General features: G+C 38.7%; 1 protein-coding gene across 3 annotated transcripts in view; it reads left to right on the top strand.

Moving 5' to 3' along the window:
* Window positions 1-12,472, top strand: part of LOC145662247 (glutamate receptor 1-like) — a 1,126,308-nt gene that overhangs the window by 169,129 nt on the left and 944,707 nt on the right. The window lies entirely within an intron of this gene.

Raw genomic sequence — 12,472 nt, 5'->3', positions numbered from 1 at the left:
GAAAGCCCAGAAATCTAATTCCTGATTCTAATCCTAGTGATGGGTTAAAATTGCCATAGATACTGAAAGTGCAGAAATCTAATTCCTAATTCTAATCCTAGTGATGGGTTAACATTGCTATAGATACCGAAAGCCCAGAAATCTAATTCCTAATTCTAATCCTATTGATGGGCTAACATTGCCATAGATACTGAAAGCCCAGAAATCTAATTACTAATTCAAATCCTAGTGATAGGCTAACATTGCCATAGATACCGAAAGCTCAGAAATCTAATTCCTAATTCAAATCCTAGTGATGGGCTAACATTGCCATAGATACCGAAAGCCCAGAAATCTAATTCCTAATTCTAATCCTAGTGATGGACTAACATTGCCATAGATACCGAAAGCCCAGAAATCTAATTCCTAATTCTAATCCTAGTGATGGACTAACATTGCCATAGATACCGAAAGCCCAGAAATCTAATTCCTAATTCTAATCCTAGTGATGGGCTAACATTGCCATAGATACCGAAAGCCCAGAAATCTAATTCCTAATTCTAATCCTAGTGATGGACTAACATTGCCATAGATACCGAAAGCCCAGAAATCTAATTCCTAATTCTAATCCTAGTGATGGGCTAACATTGCCATATATACCGAAAGCCCAGAAATCTAATTCCTAATTCTAATCCTAGTGATGGGCTAACATTGCCATGGATACCGAATGCCAAGAAATCTAATTCCTAATTCTAATCCTAGTAATGGGCTAACATTGCCATAGATACCGAAAGCCCAGAAATCTAATTCCTAATTCTAATCCTAGTGACGGGCTAACGGCCATAGATGTTGGAAGGCAAGCCCAGAAATCTAATTTCTAATTCTAACCCTAGTGATGGGCTAACATTGCCATAGATACCGAAAGCCCAGAAATCGAATTCCCAATCCTAATCCTTGACACTTTCCGTTGTAGATCTAATGGCTGGCGTCTGGGTCTTTGGCCTACATAGTCTCGGGTTCAATTTCCGATAGAAGAGCATTGAACTATTACAATGGTTTGGGTGTCACTTCAACTGTAGATTTACGTTTCTTCATAGTAACAAAGCTGGGTAGGGAAGCTGAAACAACATTTCTCTCGACTCTTCATTCAAACATCAACAATTACACTTTTTTCTTTCTAAATGTCTTTTCCTTGCATTTAGTATGAGTATAAAATAATGAAAATAATAATTAATGTTTATATTTCTCGTTTTATAGTGCATTTTGACTGTTAAATGTTTGTGGAACCTGACGCTTCTTCCACTTCCTGGATGACGTCTGAAACTGCATGTTGTATGGTTTCTCATTTTCCCTTTCCCCTTTGATTACTGTAACATGCGGTAATGTTGAGCGGATGCTATCCATACACACATACACTCATACAGAGAGAATGTGGGGGGAAGGGGGGATGGACGGGGGGACTCCATGCTTCCAGTATTGATCCAACATGTTGAAGAGCAGAGGAACAGCATCCGAGGGCGCTCCACGATTCAAAAGCTTCCAGAGAAAGAGAGAGAGAGAAAGGGTTAAAAAAAAAAGAGGCAGCCGGGCTTTTAATATTCGTAGAAGAAAGAATTAGAGAGAAGGGCTGGACGACCAAAATATCAACCATTAAAGAAAAGCACAATGCATGCAACAAATTTGTTACCTCAAGCACTAACAACACTTTGATTGTAGTCGGTATCCACATTGTTATTACGAATGATTTATACTTTTTAAAAAAATACATTGTTTCAGATCGCTGGAGAAATATCTTTTAATTTGAAGAAAATAATTTAAAACTTTGAAAGTGACATTGACAATTACTTTTATCTTAAATAATTTTTATAGGTAATATGTTCAAAACTTGAAGATAATGAGTGACTATGTGTGTCACTACGTAACTACATTTTCCGTATACGTGAGTTTACCATATTTTCTGTTTCGACCGGGAATAGTGACGCTTTCAGACGATTTCTCATGGAGGAAATTTTAGTACTACTTCCAAAATACTGCTAAGCGTTATTGAGGAATTTGTCCAGAGGGTGAATTTCGTAGCTCCAGACTACAAAAAATAAAGAATCTACTTTTAGACACAGTAGGACACTTTACACATTGCCAACACTTTTTAAATATCTACAGATTACACATATTCACCCCTTTTAGATACTGTGTTTTTCACGTTTTGTCCCAGATGTGTTTGTAAAATGTGTCATTACTTTGTTTTCGAATTGTTTGCGCGTTCGAAGGAATGTTTTAAATATGTCATACTAGCTGCTGTTTTTTTGATAATTAACGCTTTTGAACACGCGAAGCACACTCTTAAAACACTATTTAATCTATTTTCTCCTCAATATCTGTACTAAAAATATTTCAATGATGTTTTATTTTTTACAGTGCAGGGGGTATTCTCTCACGGACCACCCCCTGAAATAATCACTCGCTGGGATAGTCCCAGTTTGAAGGCTCTTATAACAGTGTCCCGTAAGTTTACATGTTGTAGCGGTTTTCAGTCATAACCATCTATCTTTGTATCTTATCCTGATTGCAGTAATAATTTCTAGTACTCTTGGATATTGCTAGAGTGCGCCATGTTCACAATATACAGTTCTCTTATAATCTTCAGATCTAATACCCTTGTTGCTTTCCGCCTCGGCTCCCAATAGGAATCAAATAAAAATTGCTGTTTTATTGGATAAGTATTTTCTACCGAGGAAGGTGTGAAAATAAACTTTACATCAAACTGTCCCAGTTTCGAACAACAGAAATATGGTACCCTTACATCAAGGGCATACCCATGGAACGGGGGTCTACTCAACGCTACCAACACGCCAGCAACCACCACTGCAGCAGTACATAGATCCTACCACCTCTCCCGAATAGAAGACCCACCTCCTCCAGAAGCCCTCACAACACCGCGGGAGATACAAGCAATCATCAAGAGGATCAATGCACACCGGGCTCCAGGTCAAGACCGAGTGACGCCGCAAGCACTGAAGCACCTCCCGAGAAAGGCCCTGGTCCTACTCTGTAAGTTGTGCAACGCCATTATGAGAACCGGACACTACCCAGAAGCCTGGAAAGAAGCAAAAGTCATAATGCTGGCCAAACCAGGAAAGAAAAGATCAAACCCGGCCAACTACCGCCCTATCAGCCTGCTCTCGCATACCAGCAAGGTGTTTGAAAGAGTACTGCAGAACAGACTTCAGCAATTCATAGAAGATCATGACATCATCCCGGACCACCAGTTCGGCATCAGGAAAGGACACTGCGCGGATCAGCAGCTGGTACGGGTGGTAGAGAAGATATGTGACAGATTCAACGAGGGAGGCCACACCTTGGGGCTTTTTCTCGACATAGAAAAAGCATTCGACAAGGTGTGGCACGAAGGCCTCTTTCACAAGATGATGCTCCAGGGCACTCCGCACTACCTTCTGAGAATCATCAAATCCTTTCTTCAAGGAAGAACCTTTCGTGTTGCCCATGCAGGACACCTAACACCCTCCAGACCTATCCTAGCAGGAGTCCCCCAAGGATCCTGCCTATCCCCAACCCTCTACGCCATGTACACTACGGACATTCCCACAACCCCCAACACAGCGGTAGCAACATTCGCAGACGACACGGCAATCTTTGCCAGCCATGGAAACATCAGATACGCTGAACTATACCTCAGACGACACGCCGAACTTCTCCACCGATGGTCTGAAGAGTGGAAGATCAAAGTCAGCGAACAGAAGACCTCAGTAGTAAACTTCACAAGAAACAGAAGAAGGGTTCACGTCAGGATCACCATGGCTGGAACACCCCTCCAGAACCGAGATGATGCCAAATACCTCGGAATAATACTGGACAGGAAACTTACATTTGCTCACCACATACATTCCATCGCCAAGAAAGCCAGTCAACGCCATCAAGCCTTGCTACCGCTACTCCTCTCCCCATCCCTCACCCTGAAAACCAAACGCCATATATATCAGATGAGCATTCGTCCCATCCTGATGTATGCCCACCCTGCATGGCAACACGCAGCAAAAACGCACCTCAGCCAACTATAAGTCATCCAGAACAGAGTAGCCAGGGCTATCACTGGACACTCGAGAGACACTCGCCTCGAGCAAATACATGAAGATTTGGAACTCCCATTTCTACATGACTACAGAATTCACAGATCAGCCAACTTCTGGAGGACAATCAGAGCCTCGCCACACCAACACATAGCCACCATAGGAACGGCCAACCCAAGAAGACGAACCCCTAAAACGCACAACCACTAAACTGACATAGGAACAGCAAAAGAGGAGCGCGACAGTTGCGTCCTCTCTCACAACAAATACGCACGCAAAACAAACGACAGTCAACAAAACAAATGGAAGGCAAGGGCCCAAGCCCGGTACTTAAATCAACCACAAAAACCGCCAAGAAATCTCTGCTCTGCTCTGCTCTCTGGGGGTCTACTGGAACTTTGTAGCTCATTATATTGTAACTAATATAGTTGTGTTTTGTATCTTCACCAGAAAAGCGCGTACAAGGAGTCTGCAGTGAAATATATTGGCAACTTTACATTTTCAGCCTAATACAGTGTTGCCAGATCAATCAGTTGGAAAAGCAGGAGATTCGAAGATAAAAAACAGGAGAAAGCAGTAGACACTTACAGTGGTGGCGTTTGAATGTAAATCCAGAGGGGGGGCAATAAAATTTGCCATTATTAATTGGGCAGTAGTCAAAACAAGCAGTCCAGAATTCATTTCCGATTAACTACGTTGAGCAAATAAAAGGGAAAGTCCCGATTTATATTACTATTATTTGATACACACGTGTGTGAAGTAAAAGGTAGTGAAGAGCAAAGTGGAGTGGGAAAATGCATTTTCATGCATGTAGCGATAACGTAGCTATATGGTACAGTCACGCGTGATCGTGGCGTAAGACGATTTCTTGCTGACGATCGTGGAGAAATGATCTAAGCCACTCTTGCAACTCAAGTCCCAATCTAAACAATACTTACTTGTAAATCTTACAGAAAGTCAGAATATAGACGAATCTTATAGAAGATGACGTACAGTTGTATTCTTTGGATTCATATTATATACAGTAAAGCTCTATAACTATATGTTCTACAGAGCTTTGTGTACTATAACAGAGAAATTTCATCTTTTTATGTGAGGAAACATTGAAAATTCAATATTAATAATCATATATTTCTTCAACTCCTCGAAGTAAGGAAAAAGCAGGAGATTGTTCACTTTTCATTTTCTTTTGCAGTAGATCAGTAGAACGTAGAAAAAAGCAGGAGATTCCCTGCAAAATCAGTAGATCTGGCAACACTGGCCTAATAAGAAAATAAATAATATCTAATAGCAACTATCAACTGCTCCTTATTGGCAGCAAACCGAACAATATTCAGCGCTATAAAATTTAGTTTTATCGAAACGTTCGCATGACAATTTATTCTGTAGCATGTAATTTTGTTGAGCAAGATATGATCTATCTATGACCAAGGGCACATCCACGAGGAGTCCATCTGCTCTGGATCACCAAAGTTTGTATGTCAACATAGGACCAACATTTATACACTTTGCCAATATAAGCTATACTTGTTTAACAGGGAAATGATTGATATAGAATGAAAATTTCATGTTACACTCCATCTGTACTCTTTCTCTTATAAAAACAATCTAGTTCTAATTTCTTTTTCTTAAAATATAGAAGTATTTTATAATAACTAATCCTTTTTTTGGGAGCAGAGTAGTACTCGTTCAATACTTTTTAGGTGCCCGCCTGTCTATGACTATCACTAAAAGAGGTTTGGTCACATTAACCAAAAAATAGGTGCTGGTGACCAAATCGTTTGGTCAATATAGCAAACAAAACGTTTGATCACCAGCATGAAATCAATTGGTTACGATTTGTTTGGTTACAGGAACCTAGTATTTGGTTAGCAGTGTGCATTTGGTAATTTTGATCAAATAATGACCAGATAAATAGGATTTGGTTGGAAATACCAAAACGTTGGTTAAAATGATCCAGATTTGATTATGGGAACTAAGTAATTAGGTTGTAAATACTAAACCTGCATTTAGTGAATTTGACCAAAACATTTGATAGCAATTACCAAATACCGTTGGTATAGGAACTAAACTGAAAATAATTCGACGGTTATCGCAAAAGTCATGGCAACTTTTTTTCTAACGAAAATGGTAACAAAGCAAGAAATTCTTAAACATGAAAATAGAAAGTTATTACAAATGTAAATATTACGTGTAGGTTGGATGAAAGTACACATCCCATAATACCATTTTTAAGGTTTCAACCATTTTTAAAGTACAAACAAGAAAACTTTAAAGCAAAATGTCACCAATGGTGTGCACTTCATAGTACATTTCTACTTATCCCAAACCATTTGCGTTAAATGATTCGCACCGGCAAAGAGCCCTAACGGAACCTCCACAAAATGAAATGAAATATTTGAGGTTTACGTCCCACGCTTATGGTGTGAAGTCTAAAGGAGACAGTGATGATGAGCAACAAATAAAATGGTGGAATGAAGAAAGTGGGTGGAAGCGGCGCGGCGGGATAACCCCGAGGAAACCCACTCACACAGTGTTTGCCTACCACAAAATTCATTTGACGCGAGCTGGGAGCCAACAACCAGAGACCCCATGTACCACAGGTGAACGCTCTACCACTGTACCACCGCGCGGCTCCTCACCAGTAAATAATTAGTTTTACGTACTATGTTTGTACCCTTATGTCAAAGGCGACAGGTGATTAATGGAAGAGAATGATTGTAAAAAATTGTGAAATGAGAATGTGTGAGGAAACGAGAGAACCTCGAGAAAACTCAGGGACACGAATGTCCAAAACAAACAATGAAAGGAACAAGGGCGCCCATGTTATTGTTTCCCGGGGGGGCAAGTATAAGCGACATTTCAAATGTAGTCTCAAATTTTGCGGTAACTATTCTAAAATATCTATTTGGTTTTCGATCTTCCGAAGCACAATTTCTTCTAAAGGGGGGAAAGCGCCCCACCTTACCCACCCCCCTGATGGGCGTCCTTGGAAAGATTCAGCGCAAACTAATTGGAAAATACTAATTTACTATATTTGTTGATTATTTCTAGCAAATATAATCCGAGAGATTCTTACACTTCTGTAATCTGAATCCAAAAGTTTATTTTTTGTTTTGTTTTGTTTCTTTTGCAAAATTTCAATATCTGACATTGGTTGTTTTGGTTCAAGCAACATAATTATTTTTTGGAGTTTATACAATATTCACCGAATATTTTGAAGAATGTAATATTTTCCGCATGCCTAATAGAAGTTAAAGTATACACTCGAATATTCTTTTGGTACTGGTTCACAATTTTGTAAAATTTACAGAAATATGACACAGTGTACAGAAGCTGACCTTTATGTTTACAAGTGGAGCGTTATAGTATGTTCAACATATATACATACAAGTGGAGTGGTATAGTATGAAACAATGATAAGTGATATTGAAACTCGTATCATTGCAGAAACCCACTTCTTTTCTCTACCCTTAATTTTGCGTATAGCCATCATCACTGATGCGCCTGCTCCCGCTGATACCTTCCATAAAGATTACCCAGAAGTCAATTCGATACACGTAACTTTGTAACGAAAAACTTTGGTCATGAAAACCAAATTTCTACCAAGTCACTTAAGATTTGGTTGGCATAACGAAATTAATCAATCAAATGTTCTGACCAAAAAAAAATAAAATAAAATAAAATAAATAAATAAATAAAGTATTCATGACCCAGTAGTGTACGCAAGAATTTATTTCGGGAGGAGTCCAAACTCAATATGAGGGTATTTCATATTAAAATTCCTAAAATTGCCTCTAAAATTAGGCTTAAATTTACACAAAGTTAGAAATTTCGGGGAGAGAAGTCCGGACCCACCCTCTGCGTACATTGCTGTCATGACCAAACTTTGGTTAAACTAACCAAATAAAGTGAGCAAATGCCCTGACCAAACAAATTTGGTATTCTTGACGAAGTCATTTTTTTTTTTGGCCTACATAGATGTAGTAGCTTGTATTATTGGATTTCCCCTCAAAGTTTGGACCCCTTCCAACATAAATTTCTAGCTGCGCGCCTGTCTATGACTATATATATATCTAATCTTTGTGCCATCATTATAGATAATCATAAATTACGTTTGATCATAATTTCAGCCTATATTCCATTAACAATATTGTTCACTGTCGTCTTACTAATGTTGTAACACCTGCTGCAACATGAGTTTCATCTCAACACATGGCGTACACAATTTTTAGCTGTACGAAAAACGAAGTACTTCGCGATCTGTGACGTCATTTAGAGAGAGAAGAGGGGACAATTGCTCTCACTGAGCTTGAGAAAGATGTATGTTTTAGTTCGTTATATATTAATATACGGTACTAATAAAAAAACGTGAAACTGAGGATGTTTTCCCTCGACAGCAAAATCAGAAATGATGCTGCGGTAGTCGATTTCTCTGAAAAGGACTAGCTCGGGAGAGTAATGCTCCCGGAAGTAGGAACGAAATACACGGTTCTGATTGGTTGGTGTTATACGTTTCTCGCCACGTATATATAGCAGAAATTAAACGCTGCTGTCGGCCGTCGTGGCCAAACGTGCTAGCGCTACGTGCTACTAATGGGAATCGCTTTTAGCGTGGGTTCGAACCCGACCTAAGAAAAGTTTTTAAATTTTCAAACACTTTTTTTTTATTAAAGTGAGATGAAAATAATACTCAGAAAAGAGATTTCCTCTTTTGTGCAGATAAGTAATAGTAGCAGTAGTAATAGGAGGAGGAGGAGGAGGAACGGGTTAGAAGTCCCACAGGGCTCGTTTTGTTCCACCTTGCCCCCTCCCCCATGATATAAATTTTGTGACCAACTTAAAACAGCTGGCTAGGATAGCGCGTCAAACAGCTGGCTAGAGTAGCGCGCGAAAAAGTACTTCCCGGAGCGTTATTCTCCCTAGTTGGTCGTCTCCGAAAAGCATAAAATAAGGATTTACATATGTATTTTTGTTCAGCCCAATGAAATATATCGATCAGTTTATATTACATTTTCAAACAATACTTTTGTAGAATTAGAAAATATTGTAGAATTAGGAACCATTCACTATTTACGAATGAAATGTTTCAAATCACTGAAATAGTATATTTTGAATCAAGGTAAAGAATTTATATGTTTAAAAAGTGACATTGATAATTACGAATCTTTCAAATAATTTTAATCTTAGCAGTAATGCATAAATCTATTTTTGAAGACCTGCGAATATCGACTTATTTTTGTATATAAACTACACATTTTCTGCTCTCAGCAAGGTAAGGAAAAATAGAGCGGTATTTTCCAGTTGCTTTCCTCCGACAGTATGATGTAAAATGTTAATGCAATGAACTGATGAATTACAGATAGCTAACTTTTGCATGTCAATTTAAAAAAAAATCAAACTATTTTGTTAAGGTGTGTAAAGGGGTGCCCAGTACACCTTGTAGTGTGCCCAGTACATCTATGCACACTGAAAATGTCCAGATTTACTGTGAAAACCAGGATAATATGATTTCTGTAAGGAACACTGTGACAAGACGGTGGTGTCAATTGTAATACTGGGTGAAATATCCTGATTTCCTGTTGCAACATAAGTGAGTAAGTGTGAGTAAGTGCTTATTTTTTTCAAAGGAATAATTGGTGTTCTCACTTACCGACACGTCGCCACAGGAAATAACGATGTTTCACCTAGTATTACAATTGACACCACTGTCTCCTCATTATGTTCATAACACAAAGCATATTATAAGTTTTTTTTTTTTTTTAGTGCATGTGTATTTCTGCCGTAAATAATCCTAAAGTAGACTATCATTGGTGTTGGGTCCAAATGATCCCAAGTGCTCTGCAAAATACGTACATTTCTCAGCAGACTGCCAATCGGAACGCTACAGCATACATTTGGGAATATTTGCTACATTCAGAAATTACAGATGTATGTGGCAGCTGAGACTGTGAACTGAATGTACGTTAAGTCTCGTTCATACGTCTCGAAAAATTAATTCTCAGTAGGCCTATAAATGTAGAATGTGGTCGGTATCTCACAACCACAGTGTATAGCTGTGCGGATAATAGTTCACAATGTCTTACACCCTTTTATGTCTAATGTAGCTCTGTGATTCTCAGTGTGCTGCGGAACTTTCAAGTTACGTATTTACGATTTTGTTTCGGGGAGGAAGGGGGGCGGTGCTAACTTTCGTGGGAGGGCTTTGCATGAAAATGTGAAAATTCTGCAACATATTTCATATACTTTACTATAGTAAGTAAGATTTCGGGAGGGCTTAAGCCCGGAAGCCCCCCTAAATACGACACTGGTCACAATGAAGGTGGGAAATAAACAGAAGTAAAATATAATCCAAGATACATTTGGTACAAAAGAGAGGAAAAAGAAAAATATTCCAAACATATTTATTTTTCAGATAAGGACTCAAAATACAGAAACTAGATTCTAGAGTTGCCTCGGTTTTTGTCACGGAATCTAGTGTTCTAATCCTAGTGGGAGGCTCTTGAAAAATTTGAGTGCACGGTGGCTCGAATTCCATTTAATATAAGGTACTATTTCATATAACGTTGGTAACTAAAGAGACATTAAATCGTAATTCAACCAACGAAGAAGCGATTCTGTATTTGAATAGAAACACGTTCAGTTTTAAAACGGTTAAAAACGTAAGTTGGTACAATGTACGGATCTTGTCCATTGGGTTATACTGAACAGTTCATAAGTAAGTACTGAGATCATCTCGAACTCTTTAAAGTGTATTAACATTTAGGATGAGCGCACTTAACAGGAAGAGTTCATCGGGTCCGGAAAAACGGCCGGATTGAGTATAGCCCGCACCCCCCGTGATTTTTAACGAATCATAGTGATTCTAACGATTCATACTAGTTCATAATGAATCGGAATCGCATGTTATAAAGATTTAAGATGTAAATCTTACGGTAAGGAAGCTTTAGTAAAAGTAGTAGTAGTAGTAGTAGTAGCAGTAGTAGTAGTAGTAGTAGTAGTAGTAGTAGTAGTAGTAGTAGTAGTAGTAGTAGTAGTTAGTAGCAATAGTAATAGTAGTAGTGGTAGTTAGTAGCAATAGTACCGGTAGTAGTAGTAGTAGGAACGGGTTAGAAGCCCCGCAGGGGTTGGTTGGGTTCTGTTCTCGCTATAAGTAGTAGTAGTAGTAGTAGCAGCAGTAGTATTGGTAGTAGTAGCAGAAGTAGTAGTGACTTCCAGTTCCGGTGACAAAGAACTGGGGGGAGCGGGCTATACACAAGCCAAACGGCCCTCCAAAAAAAAAAACTTCATAATACTATTTAAATAATATATTTGTATTAAATAACATATTTACATCAGGAGGGATATCCGGTCAAGACGTTTGACCTTGAACGCCTCCTAACAAAAATTTGTTGGTATTCATCTGACATTTAGAAACAGCATACAATTGTCCTAACATTTGAAATGATGTTTTGCAAAGTGATCAAAAGATGATAGTATAGATTTATAAAGCTATACAGCAATCAAAATGGAAAGAATAAAATAAAATAATAATAAAACTAAGAGATTTATCATTAGATTTATATTTATCAATTACAGTTAAAGTCACATCCTCATTGTTATATGTGTCAACACTACGCAGTAGAAAAATTTAACAAACCTTACATAAAATATGTGACAAATTGTACGGAAATTGAATATGTTTTAAAGCACTTCAAAATCTGAAATATGTAAAAACTGTTATACGAGGGTCATTCGGAAAGTAAAGAACGTTTTTGTATAAACACTTTAATAACTGATATACAAAGGCGAAATTTGTGTTACATACTATGTGATACTTAAGTTACTGTTCGACATAGTCGCCGTGTAAATTTAAACACTTGTCATACCGTGGTACAAGTTTTTCTATGCCTTCGGCATACACAGTTGCCGCCAAACTGTTGAACCAATCACTAACAGCTTCCTTCAGTTCTTGAAATTTCAGGAAAGAATTCGTGCAGCCCATCAATAGTGAATCGCCTATCCTGTTGAATTTTCCGCTCAATTCTTCCTTTGAGTTCGTCAGTCACAACGGAAGGCCGGCCCGAGCGTTCCTCATCGTGCACATTCGTCCGTCCGTCATTAAACATAATGCACCACTTACGAACTGATGCTTCATTCATTACATTTCCATACACCTCAGTGATTTGTCTATAAATTTCTATCGGACGCACTTTTCTTGCATTCAAAAAATCTTATCACACTACCAACCTCACACTTGGCGGGATCAGTAATTGTATCGCACATTTTACAGTCGCACAGCGAAGCAATAACGGACCGTAGCGGATCGCAGCTGGTGCCAGACTGAGGCTAAAGCATGCTCAGGTCAATAACCCAGTGGCAGCGGGGGTGGGGGAACACGCGCAAGCGCTAGCGCAAAGCGTTCTTTA

This window comes from Thermobia domestica, chromosome 10 (assembly GCF_964235325.1).
Source record: "Thermobia domestica chromosome 10, izTheDome1.hap1.1, whole genome shotgun sequence".
NCBI classification, from domain to species: domain Eukaryota; kingdom Metazoa; phylum Arthropoda; class Insecta; order Zygentoma; family Lepismatidae; genus Thermobia; species Thermobia domestica.
The sequence above is the reverse complement of the archived record's forward strand: the minus strand, read 5'-3'. Positions and strand labels throughout refer to the sequence as shown.